Source organism: Hyla sarda, unplaced genomic scaffold, assembly GCF_029499605.1.
Source record: "Hyla sarda isolate aHylSar1 unplaced genomic scaffold, aHylSar1.hap1 scaffold_175, whole genome shotgun sequence".
Taxonomy (NCBI): Eukaryota; Metazoa; Chordata; class Amphibia; order Anura; family Hylidae; genus Hyla; species Hyla sarda.
In genome coordinates, this window is record NW_026608393.1 from 195248 (window position 1) to 208740 (window position 13493).

Consider the following 13493-nt stretch of genomic DNA (forward strand, 5'->3'; position numbering starts at 1 on the left):
AGTTCGCTGTGGTCGGTGCAATCAAGAAGGCCATGTTTCTAAGGACTGTGCTAAAATCGTCTGCAACATTTGTGGTGAAGAAGGCCATGCCTTTAAAGATTGCAGTCTCCGTTCCAGTGTAGCTAGATCGTGGGCTGACCGTGTAGCGGGGAGAGTGGGTGTAGTGCAAGCTGAAGTACCACCTGCGAAAGCACCCCAGCGGTCTGAGGCGCCTTCAGAAAAGCCGGCTGTAACTTCTCATGTCGTGGCGGAGCTTATGGACCTTTCTGCTGTGCCTGAGACAGAGGGGAGACCTTCTGTGGAGGGTTCTGGTGGTGGAGGGTCACTAGTGAGCAGTGAAGCCATGGAGGTTGGCGTGAAGGAGATCAAGCGGAAGAAGGAACTTGGAGATGAGCCACAACTTGGCATTAAACGGCCTGTCAAAAAAAGCTCAGACGAATGTGAGGACAGTCAACATGCATGGAGGCCTTCTATAAGATCAGCGTCCGATCCAAAAAATATCAAAGAGTTCGAAAGCCCGGAGTCACCTGTGGGTTTCATATCGGACTCAAACTCCAGTAGCGAATAGCTTCCTTAAAGTGCTCCTCTCTTAATGTGAGAGGTCTAAAGAGCCCTACGAGAAGGGCTGCTTTGTTTAGTTTTTTAGAGACCTTGGACTGTTCTCTGTTCTTTTTACAAGAATGTGGAATTGAACATAGTCCAAATTATGAGGACCTTTGTCGTAGCTGGACTTTGGGACCATCGGTCTGGTCGGGTGACAATCTGAACAGATCTTCAGGTGTTGGGATCTTGTTTAGAGGTTCAGATGTACAAGTTTTGTCCTTCTTAGAAATTATACCTGGTAGAGCGCTATTAGTTAATATTAAGTACAATGGCTCAGAGATTAAGCTTTTTAACATCTATGCTTCTCCTGAAAAAAATGAGAGAGCCGACTTGATTAATGATATTCAGGCTTTTATCCCAGGTTCAACACCTATTTTAATGGCTGGAGATTTTAATTGTTGTATGAGTGGTGATCATCGTGAGAGTGGAAGTGTGCATGTCAGAGTGGATAAAACAGAGAAACAGATTAAGAGTATGACTGAGGATTTTAACTTTACCGATGTCTGGAGGAGAAAATACCCAGACGACCCTGGTTACACATGGGAAAATAATGTCTGCAAATCCAGGATTGATTTTATTTTTTTATCGGAAAGTTTTAATCTAGTTGAGGTTTCTCTTTTATCGAATATTTTCTCTGATCATAAGTTATTACATGCACATGTCACTTTACCTGGCCTAGAGAAAGGCAGAGGCGTTTGGAAGCTCAACACTACTTTATTAGAGGACATGAAAACAAAAAATGATTTTATTGCTGCTTATAACAAATGGAGATTGCGTCAATCCCAATATAAAAATATTTTGGATTGGTGGGAGGATGTTAAAAAGTGGACTAAACTGTTTTTTATCCGTGTGGGCATCCAAAAGGCTAAGGAGAAAAAGTTATGGTTTAAAATGTTAAACACTAAAATCCAAACATATTATAAACTAAAGCAAGCCGGGCTTGAGATGGATGATGTTATTGCTCAGACAAAGAATGAAATAAAAAATGCCATTAGTCAAAAAGGAAAAGAAATGATTTTTAACAGCAAGGTGCAATGTCTGGAGAATGATGAAAAGTGTTCGAGATTCTTTTTTAAGAAGGTGGTGGGAAAGAAAGAAATGATATCTGTAATAGAAGGGAAGATAACTAATGAAGAGATGTTGCGAGAAGCACAAGTATTTTATCAGGAGCTTTTTAATAAAAAAGATATTGATATTTCCTTTACTAATGATGTTTTAGATACCTTGGATTCAAAACTTGACAAAACTGACCAAGAGAGCCTTTGTGATGAAATCTTTTTACCTGAACTTTTAAGCACTTTTAAGAGTTTTTTAAATGGTAAAACACCTGGTTCGGATGGGTTGCCAGTTGAATTTTATCTGTGTTTTTGGTCCATTTTAAAAGATGATCTTTTAGGTATTTTTAACTGTGCTTTTAAATCTGAGATTTTACCTGCGTCCTGGAGAGATGGTGTTGTTACTCTGATTTTTAAAAAAGGAGACATCTCTAAATTAGAAAATTGGAGGCCTATTACCCTGCTAAATACAGACTATAAGGTTTTAGCAAAAATTTTAGCAAATAGGCTCAAGCAGGTAATTTCTAAGGTTATACACAGTGACCAAGTATGCGGAGTACCTGGAAGGAAAATAAGTGATCATCTAAACCTTGTAAAAGATGTTTTATGGTATCAGAAACAATGTGATCAGAAATTGGCAATTTTATCCTTGGATTTTCAAAAGGCTTATGACCGTGTTTCTCATGATTTTTTATGGTTGGTTTTAAAGAAAATGAATTTTCCTGATTTTATTGTTGGAAAAATTGCACTTTTATATAAAAACTGTTTTAGTCGTATTTTAATTAACGGTTTTTTATCCCAAGAGGTATGTTTACAGTCTGGGGTGAAACAGGGGTGCCCCCTATCACCCATTCTTTTCATATGTGCAATAGAACCTCTGTTGAATGTTTTGAGAAAAGATAAGCTCATTAGAGGAGTGCCAATCCCTGGAAGTGGAGGACAGAGCGTAAAGACGATAGCATACATGGATGATGTTAATATTCTATGTCCAGATGAACCATCCCTGAAACGTGCTATCAGACAGACAGAATTTTTTTGTGAGGGCTCTGGCTTCAAATTAAATAAAAATAAATGTGATTGCTTTGCAATAGGGAATTGGGGCAATACGGAGGTGAATGTGCAATATGATAAAATCAAAATCTTGGGTGTCATCTTTGACAATGAAAATAATGGAGAGGAAAGCTGGTCCATCGTCAAAGAGAAAGTGCAAAAGAAAATAAGTTTTTGGAAAATGAGGAAATTAACAATAGAAGGAAAAGTACTGATAATGAAAGCTTTGTTGCTACCTATCATGCTATATTTAAGCTTGGTTTTCCCACCGAGTGAACGCACCTTAAAGTTTTTAAACAAGATTTGCTTTCATTTTTTATGGGGGTCTAAAATGGATAAACTCAGGAGAGATGTAATGATGAAGACAAAGAAATTGGGGGGTAAGGATGTGCCTGATTTAAAAAGGTTTTTATATATTCACTTTTTTTCTATGTGTTTTAATGGCTTGCAAAGAAACTGTTATTGGTCTTATTTTTTAAAATATGCTGCAGGTCACATTTTTAGAAAAAGAAAGTGGATAACCTTACCTTTAACGTCCCCAATCTTATTTATTCCCCCAGCGCACTATGTGGTTTTAGAAAAGATTATTCGTATTTATGGCATTGCTAATTTTAGTCAAGAAATTTGTAGTAATGCACGAAAATTAGTTCCTGAAATCAGGAAGATAGAACAGATTTGCTTAATATCTAATTATTCCACTGAGAAATCTCTAAGAGTTTGGAGGATGGTGAATATGGGATTCTTATCTAATGACTTAAAAGATCTGGCCTGGCAGATAGCACATCAATGTTTGCCTACCAGAGAATTCCAACACAGAAGAGGATTGTGTCGTAGTGCAAAGTGCCCGAGAATGGGGTGTCCTAGTGAGGAAACAGTTTTACACCTTTTTTGGAACTGTTTTTACGCCCAAGAGATATGGCATTTGATAGGACCCTTACTAAAATTCATTTCTGATCTTAATTTTTTAAATCATGAAGTTATTTTATATGGATTTTATAATGTTTTATCTGTGGAAAAGTCTCGGGTTTTGTGGATTAGTATAAATTGTATTAAAATTGCACTATGGAAGACGAGGAATATTCTTCTTTTTAAAAGAGACACTATTACCTCTAAAGATTGTGTTCGCCTAGCTCTTAGTGAGATGTATGTTTTCTATTTATTGGATAAAAAAAGATTAGGTCACAAAGTGGCTAAAAGTCTTTGGAATCTACATCTGTGGAATATGCTTTTAGCAGACTAAGTATAATCTGGACTGCGTAAGGTCTTTTAGTCTAAGAATATTATATCTAAAAGTAAAAAATCTGTTCTTATCAGTTTAATATCTGATACGTCCCCTATCTGGGGACCATATATTAAATGGATTTTTGAGAACGGGGGCCGATTTCGAAGCTTGCTTCCGTCGCCCTATGCATTGACCCGATATGGCAGTATCTTCGGGTACAGTGCACCACCCCCTTACAGGGTTAAAAAGAAAGATTCCTACTTTCATTGCTACCTGCTTGCTGGCTAGCCAGCTAGCCAGCCCTGTGGGCCTTGCTGCTGCTGCAGCCAAAAAACAAAAGGTGGTGCTGCTGCTGCTTCTGCTGCTTCTGCTTCTGCTTGTGTCTGGCCCCTGTTGGAGCGTCCAGGCACAGGACTTCTGCTGCTGCTGACTAAATGGCCTCCTTAATTGGATCATTTGAGTAGCCAGCACACCTGTGCAGGTAGGGCATGACATGATAGGCAGCTGCCTTGATAGCGGGTGGGTGCTGAATGTTCCTAATTGACAAAATAAGATTAATGCTTATGAAGAAATATAAAATCTCATCCCTTCCCCAATATCGCGCCACACCCCTACCCCTTAATTCCCTGGTTGAACGTGATGGACATATGTCTTTTTTCGACCGTACTAACTATGTAACTATGTAACATAACATGGGGGGGGGGGGGGGGGGGGGTCTCCTGGCTGTTCACACAGGTGTGTCATTGCTGTACATTGACCATGCATTGCTTCTGTGGTATTGCAAAGGCAAAGACAAATGCTTCCAGCCATCCATTGCACTAATGGATTGGTCATCAGCTGGCTGTCTATGTCCCGCATCAATATAGACCAAAGTACAGAGGGTTAGGCTATGCTATTGTGCACCTACCTGATGCATCAGAAGGTGCGAGGCCCTTGCTAAATTCTGTGCACAGACTTTGAGATCTATGCTTTAGACTGTATCTAAACCTGCTCCAACATGGACTGACATTCTGGCCTACTTTCAGCCGATGCGACTTGTCTGTCGCTGAACAGTCGCTTTTTATGTATTCAGCACCTATGTATAATGTTGTAAAAATGCTCTAGAAGCTAAAGTCGCAGAAATGTCACACATATTTGGCCTGCAACTTTCTGTGCGACAAATTCAGACAGGAAAAATCAGTATAAATCCTTAGAAAATTATCCCCCAGTGTCTCCATCTGCTGGCGGTATTGAATAAGCATTGCTGCACTGATGGGGTATGCATTAGACGAAAAAAAAGAAGAAAAAGAAGAATAATACGCCCAGAAAAGAGGCGAAAAGGAGAAAAACGTAAAAAAACGTGAAAAAAAAGTAAGAGGAAGAGAAGGGAAAAAAAGGTGGAAATGGGTTTAAAAGTGATTTCGGCGGAGAATATATATATATATATATATATATATATATATATATATGCGCACACACACACATAGATATAAACGTATTCTCCGTTGAGATATTGCAGCCGCTGCTGTGTCCAGGCCCAGGAGCCTTAGCACTGTGCTGTGATGTCACTCAATACCACTGACATCACTAGGTGTAAACAACATCTCTCCTTTGCTGTGTATGTGACTATGGAGCTGTTTGGTGATGTCGTCTATTACGGCCTTCATAGAAGCAACAGGAGATTGTTGCATCCATCTTGAACCCTCAGAACTACAGTGCTATGATGTCACTCACTTCCACAGGCCTTGCAGAGTGTAAACAACAACAACCCAGCTTTGTTGTGTATGTAACCAAAGGGATTTGTGATGTCACCTAGAACCTTCACAGCAGCGACAGCTTTATGAGGAGCATCAGCACTGCTCTGCCTGAGCAGAACCATCACCGCCATAGGTTGTCAAATAACCCGGATTTAACCCACACAGGTAAGTCCAATGGGGTGCAGGCATGTCCTCTATGCTTACAGCTTCCCGTGGGTGTTGGTTTGATACCGTTTGGGGACAGCCAAGGAGGCATCTGCAGGCAACAAAGGTAGGTGTGTGCTTGTGTGTGTGTTTCCTATGCAGATCCTAAGCCCAGTGTCACATGCAAGTAGGAGGAGTAAGAAGGGTTCCTGGCAAATCCGGGTTATGGATTGCATTTAAAAAGGCCCCGTGGGAGTGCAATGGGCCCCTGTCTTGCTGCTTAGCAATAATGGTATGGGTTTAGGTTCTGCTGTGTGTACTGGTGGTTGACTGCCCCCCAGCCCAGAGTGTGCATGGAAAATTGTCTGGCAGCCTCCCTGACAGCAAGCAGTGATAGTGCCCATGAAGGGGACCTTGTTGGGCCCGCCCCTTTCACGGTTATCGCTTCTCGGCCTTTTGGCTAGATCAAGTGTCTGGTCAGGAGGATCCTGGGAGTTTGTCCTACCTTTTCCAAGGGGGGCTGCTACGAGGAACCGAAAAGGCGATCGACAAGATGGGTGTTCGCATCCGTTACCTTACATCCGGTGAAACGCGGATTCGTTTTTCCTTTCGCTTTGATGTTGATGAAGACAAGCAAGAACTCGTCCAACTTTCTTATTTTGTGAAAGAAACTCTCTACAAGCTTCTTGGGGTGAAGAAAGAGAACATCGTCTGTCTCAGAGATCCTCGGAAGGGCAGCTTCATCCTAACTCTGGACTCTGCTTATGCATGCCAGAATCTTTTTGAGAAGCTGAAAAGCAATCAAGACCTTGCTGAGCTTGATGGGATCACGGTCACAGTGTTGTATACTGGAGGCGATATTCCTCTAGTTGTGTGTATGCACAATCCCTTTGTGACTGTGTCCCATATTGAGCTCTTTTTGGGGAAATACTGCAGTTCTGTTAAGTATTCCCATAAGGTGATGAATTCAGAAGACCTATGGACGGGGAAACATAAGTTTTTTGTGAAAATGAAGGAGGATGCTACTGGCATTGGAGGGTTGTGTCATCCACCCTCCAACTTTTCTATCGGTCGGGATAAGGGCTATTTGTTTTATCCCGAGATGCCTACTTTTTGTAGGAAATGTAAGAAATTCGGACATACTATGGAAGTTTGCACGGACACTACAGTTCGCTGTGGTCGGTGCAATCAAGAAGGCCATGTTTCTAAGGACTGTGCTAAAATCGTCTGCAACATTTGTGGTGAAGAAGGCCATGCCTTTAAAGATTGCAGTCTCCGTTCCAGTGTAGCTAGATCGTGGGCTGACCGTGTAGCGGGGAGAGTGGGTGTAGTGCAAGCTGAAGTACCACCTGCGAAAGCACCCCAGCGGTCTGAGGCGCCTTCAGAAAAGCCGGCTGTAACTTCTCATGTCGTGGCGGAGCTTATGGACCTTTCTGCTGTGCCTGAGACAGAGGGGAGACCTTCTGTGGAGGGTTCTGGTGGTGGAGGGTCACTAGTGAGCAGTGAAGCCATGGAGGTTGGCGTGAAGGAGATCAAGCGGAAGAAGGAACTTGGAGATGAGCCACAACTTGGCATTAAACGGCCTGTCAAAAAAAGCTCAGACGAATGTGAGGACAGTCAACATGCATGGAGGCCTTCTATAAGATCAGCGTCCGATCCAAAAAATATCAAAGAGTTCGAAAGCCCGGAGTCACCTGTGGGTTTCATATCGGACTCAAACTCCAGTAGCGAATAGCTTCCTTAAAGTGCTCCTCTCTTAATGTGAGAGGTCTAAAGAGCCCTACGAGAAGGGCTGCTTTGTTTAGTTTTTTAGAGACCTTGGACTGTTCTCTGTTCTTTTTACAAGAATGTGGAATTGAACATAGTCCAAATTATGAGGACCTTTGTCGTAGCTGGACTTTGGGACCATCGGTCTGGTCGGGTGACAATCTGAACAGATCTTCAGGTGTTGGGATCTTGTTTAGAGGTTCAGATGTACAAGTTTTGTCCTTCTTAGAAATTATACCTGGTAGAGCGCTATTAGTTAATATTAAGTACAATGGCTCAGAGATTAAGCTTTTTAACATCTATGCTTCTCCTGAAAAAAATGAGAGAGCCGACTTGATTAATGATATTCAGGCTTTTATCCCAGGTTCAACACCTATTTTAATGGCTGGAGATTTTAATTGTTGTATGAGTGGTGATCATCGTGAGAGTGGAAGTGTGCATGTCAGAGTGGATAAAACAGAGAAACAGATTAAGAGTATGACTGAGGATTTTAACTTTACCGATGTCTGGAGGAGAAAATACCCAGACGACCCTGGTTACACATGGGAAAATAATGTCTGCAAATCCAGGATTGATTTTATTTTTTTATCGGAAAGTTTTAATCTAGTTGAGGTTTCTCTTTTATCGAATATTTTCTCTGATCATAAGTTATTACATGCACATGTCACTTTACCTGGCCTAGAGAAAGGCAGAGGCGTTTGGAAGCTCAACACTACTTTATTAGAGGACATGAAAACAAAAAATGATTTTATTGCTGCTTATAACAAATGGAGATTGCGTCAATCCCAATATAAAAATATTTTGGATTGGTGGGAGGATGTTAAAAAGTGGACTAAACTGTTTTTTATCCGTGTGGGCATCCAAAAGGCTAAGGAGAAAAAGTTATGGTTTAAAATGTTAAACACTAAAATCCAAACATATTATAAACTAAAGCAAGCCGGGCTTGAGATGGATGATGTTATTGCTCAGACAAAGAATGAAATAAAAAATGCCATTAGTCAAAAAGGAAAAGAAATGATTTTTAACAGCAAGGTGCAATGTCTGGAGAATGATGAAAAGTGTTCGAGATTCTTTTTTAAGAAGGTGGTGGGAAAGAAAGAAATGATATCTGTAATAGAAGGGAAGATAACTAATGAAGAGATGTTGCGAGAAGCACAAGTATTTTATCAGGAGCTTTTTAATAAAAAAGATATTGATATTTCCTTTACTAATGATGTTTTAGATACCTTGGATTCAAAACTTGACAAAACTGACCAAGAGAGCCTTTGTGATGAAATCTTTTTACCTGAACTTTTAAGCACTTTTAAGAGTTTTTTAAATGGTAAAACACCTGGTTCGGATGGGTTGCCAGTTGAATTTTATCTGTGTTTTTGGTCCATTTTAAAAGATGATCTTTTAGGTATTTTTAACTGTGCTTTTAAATCTGAGATTTTACCTGCGTCCTGGAGAGATGGTGTTGTTACTCTGATTTTTAAAAAAGGAGACATCTCTAAATTAGAAAATTGGAGGCCTATTACCCTGCTAAATACAGACTATAAGGTTTTAGCAAAAATTTTAGCAAATAGGCTCAAGCAGGTAATTTCTAAGGTTATACACAGTGACCAAGTATGCGGAGTACCTGGAAGGAAAATAAGTGATCATCTAAACCTTGTAAAAGATGTTTTATGGTATCAGAAACAATGTGATCAGAAATTGGCAATTTTATCCTTGGATTTTCAAAAGGCTTATGACCGTGTTTCTCATGATTTTTTATGGTTGGTTTTAAAGAAAATGAATTTTCCTGATTTTATTGTTGGAAAAATTGCACTTTTATATAAAAACTGTTTTAGTCGTATTTTAATTAACGGTTTTTTATCCCAAGAGGTATGTTTACAGTCTGGGGTGAAACAGGGGTGCCCCCTATCACCCATTCTTTTCATATGTGCAATAGAACCTCTGTTGAATGTTTTGAGAAAAGATAAGCTCATTAGAGGAGTGCCAATCCCTGGAAGTGGAGGACAGAGCGTAAAGACGATAGCATACATGGATGATGTTAATATTCTATGTCCAGATGAACCATCCCTGAAACGTGCTATCAGACAGACAGAATTTTTTTGTGAGGGCTCTGGCTTCAAATTAAATAAAAATAAATGTGATTGCTTTGCAATAGGGAATTGGGGCAATACGGAGGTGAATGTGCAATATGATAAAATCAAAATCTTGGGTGTCATCTTTGACAATGAAAATAATGGAGAGGAAAGCTGGTCCATCGTCAAAGAGAAAGTGCAAAAGAAAATAAGTTTTTGGAAAATGAGGAAATTAACAATAGAAGGAAAAGTACTGATAATGAAAGCTTTGTTGCTACCTATCATGCTATATTTAAGCTTGGTTTTCCCACCGAGTGAACGCACCTTAAAGTTTTTAAACAAGATTTGCTTTCATTTTTTATGGGGGTCTAAAATGGATAAACTCAGGAGAGATGTAATGATGAAGACAAAGAAATTGGGGGGTAAGGATGTGCCTGATTTAAAAAGGTTTTTATATATTCACTTTTTTTCTATGTGTTTTAATGGCTTGCAAAGAAACTGTTATTGGTCTTATTTTTTAAAATATGCTGCAGGTCACATTTTTAGAAAAAGAAAGTGGATAACCTTACCTTTAACGTCCCCAATCTTATTTATTCCCCCAGCGCACTATGTGGTTTTAGAAAAGATTATTCGTATTTATGGCATTGCTAATTTTAGTCAAGAAATTTGTAGTAATGCACGAAAATTAGTTCCTGAAATCAGGAAGATAGAACAGATTTGCTTAATATCTAATTATTCCACTGAGAAATCTCTAAGAGTTTGGAGGATGGTGAATATGGGATTCTTATCTAATGACTTAAAAGATCTGGCCTGGCAGATAGCACATCAATGTTTGCCTACCAGAGAATTCCAACACAGAAGAGGATTGTGTCGTAGTGCAAAGTGCCCGAGAATGGGGTGTCCTAGTGAGGAAACAGTTTTACACCTTTTTTGGAACTGTTTTTACGCCCAAGAGATATGGCCTTTGATAGGACCCTTACTAAAATTCATTTCTGATCTTAATTTTTTAAATCATGAAGTTATTTTATATGGATTTTATAATGTTTTATCTGTGGAAAAGTCTCGGGTTTTGTGGATTAGTATAAATTGTATTAAAATTGCACTATGGAAGACGAGGAATATTCTTCTTTTTAAAAGAGACACTATTACCTCTAAAGATTGTGTTCGCCTAGCTCTTAGTGAGATGTATGTTTTCTATTTATTGGATAAAAAAAGATTAGGTCACAAAGTGGCTAAAAGTCTTTGGAATCTACATCTGTGGAATATGCTTTTAGCAGACTAAGTATAATCTGGACTGCGTAAGGTCTTTTAGTCTAAGAATATTATATCTAAAAGTAAAAAATCTGTTCTTATCAGTTTAATATCTGATACGTCCCCTATCTGGGGACCATATATTAAATGGATTTTTGAGAACGGGGGCCGATTTCGAAGCTTGCTTCCGTCGCCCTATGCATTGACCCGATATGGCAGTATCTTCGGGTACAGTGCACCACCCCCTTACAGGGTTAAAAAGAAAGATTCCTACTTTCATTGCTACCTGCTTGCTGGCTAGCCAGCTAGCCAGCCCTGTGGGCCTTGCTGCTGCTGCAGCCAAAAAACAAAAGGTGGTGCTGCTGCTGCTTCTGCTGCTTCTGCTTCTGCTTGTGTCTGGCCCCTGTTGGAGCGTCCAGGCACAGGACTTCTGCTGCTGCTGACTAAATGGCCTCCTTAATTGGATCATTTGAGTAGCCAGCACACCTGTGCAGGTAGGGCATGACATGATAGGCAGCTGCCTTGATAGCGGGTGGGTGCTGAATGTTCCTAATTGACAAAATAAGATTAATGCTTATGAAGAAATATAAAATCTCATCCCTTCCCCAATATCGCGCCACACCCCTACCCCTTAATTCCCTGGTTGAACGTGATGGACATATGTCTTTTTTCGACCGTACTAACTATGTAACTATGTAACATAACATGGGGGGGGGGGGGGGGGTCTCCTGGCTGTTCACACAGGTGTGTCATTGCTGTACATTGACCATGCATTGCTTCTGTGGTATTGCAAAGGCAAAGACAAATGCTTCCAGCCATCCATTGCACTAATGGATTGGTCATCAGCTGGCTGTCTATGTCCCGCATCAATATAGACCAAAGTACAGAGGGTTAGGCTATGCTATTGTGCACCTACCTGATGCATCAGAAGGTGCGAGGCCCTTGCTAAATTCTGTGCACAGACTTTGAGATCTATGCTTTAGACTGTATCTAAACCTGCTCCAACATGGACTGACATTCTGGCCTACTTTCAGCCGATGCGACTTGTCTGTCGCTGAACAGTCGCTTTTTATGTATTCAGCACCTATGTATAATGTTGTAAAAATGCTCTAGAAGCTAAAGTCGCAGAAATGTCACACATATTTGGCCTGCAACTTTCTGTGCGACAAATTCAGACAGGAAAAATCAGTATAAATCCTTAGAAAATTATCCCCCAGTGTCTCCATCTGCTGGCGGTATTGAATAAGCATTGCTGCACTGATGGGGTATGCATTAGACGAAAAAAAAGAAGAAAAAGAAGAATAATACGCCCAGAAAAGAGGCGAAAAGGAGAAAAACGTAAAAAAACGTGAAAAAAAAGTAAGAGGAAGAGAAGGGAAAAAAAGGTGGAAATGGGTTTAAAAGTGATTTCGGCGGAGAAATATATATATATATATATATATATATATATATATATATATATATATGCGCACACACCCACATAGATATAAACGTATTCTCCGTTGAGATATTGCAGCCGCTGCTGTGTCCAGGCCCAGGAGCCTTAGCACTGTGCTGTGATGTCACTCAATACCACTGACATCACTAGGTGTAAACAACATCTCTCCTTTGCTGTGTATGTGACTATGGAGCTGTTTGGTGATGTCGTCTATTACGGCCTTCATAGAAGCAACAGGAGATTGTTGCATCCATCTTGAACCCTCAGAACTACAGTGCTATGATGTCACTCACTTCCACAGGCCTTGCAGAGTGTAAACAACAACAACCCAGCTTTGTTGTGTATGTAACCAAAGGGATTTGTGATGTCACCTAGAACCTTCACAGCAGCGACAGCTTTATGAGGAGCATCAGCACTGGTCTGCCTGAGCAGAACCATCACCGCCATAGGTTGTCAAATAACCCGGATTTAACCCACACAGGTAAGTCCAATGGGGTGCAGGCATGTCCTCTATGCTTACAGCTTCCCGTGGGTGTTGGTTTGATACCGTTTGGGGACAGCCAAGGAGGCATCTGCAGGCAACAAAGGTAGGTGTGTGCTTGTGTGTGTGTTTCCTATGCAGATCCTAAGCCCAGTGTCACATGCAAGTAGGAGGAGTAAGAAGGGTTCCTGGCAAATCCGGGTTATGGATTGCATTTAAAAAGGCCCCGTGGGAGTGCAATGGGCCCCTGTCTTGCTGCTTAGCAATAATGGTATGGGTTTAGGTTCTGCTGTGTGTACTGGTGGTTGACTGCCCCCCAGCCCAGAGTGTGCATGGAAAATTGTCTGGCAGCCTCCCTGACAGCAAGCAGTGATAGTGCCCATGAAGGGGACCTTGTTGGGCCCGCCCCTTTCACGGTTATCGCTTCTCGGCCTTTTGGCTAAGATCAAGTGTAGTATCTGTTCTTATCAGTTTAATATCTGATACGTCCCCTATCTGGGGACCATATATTAAATGGATTTTTGAGAACGGGGGCCGATTTCGAAGCTTGCTTCCGTCGCCCTATGCATTGACCCGATATGGCAGTATCTTCGGGTACAGTGCACCACCCCCTTACAGGGTTAAAAAGAAAGATTCCTACTTTCATTGCTACCTGCTTGCTGGCTAGCCAGCTAGCCAGC

General features: G+C 40.8%; 1 non-coding gene and 2 pseudogenes across 1 annotated transcript; all 3 read left to right on the top strand.

Annotated features, from left to right (window-relative positions):
• The first annotated feature begins 3985 nt into the window (after positions 1 to 3985).
• Positions 3986 to 4161, top strand: LOC130313147 (U2 spliceosomal RNA; annotated as a pseudogene).
• Positions 4162 to 10962: 6801 nt separating this feature from the next.
• On the top strand, positions 10963 to 11138 carry LOC130313148 (U2 spliceosomal RNA; annotated as a pseudogene).
• Positions 11139 to 13232: 2094 nt separating this feature from the next.
• LOC130313048 (U2 spliceosomal RNA) lies at positions 13233 to 13423 on the top strand. Its single transcript, XR_008861074.1, has one exon. It is a non-coding gene; the product is annotated as a U2 spliceosomal RNA (small nuclear RNA).
• Positions 13424 to 13493: the final 70 nt, after the last annotated feature.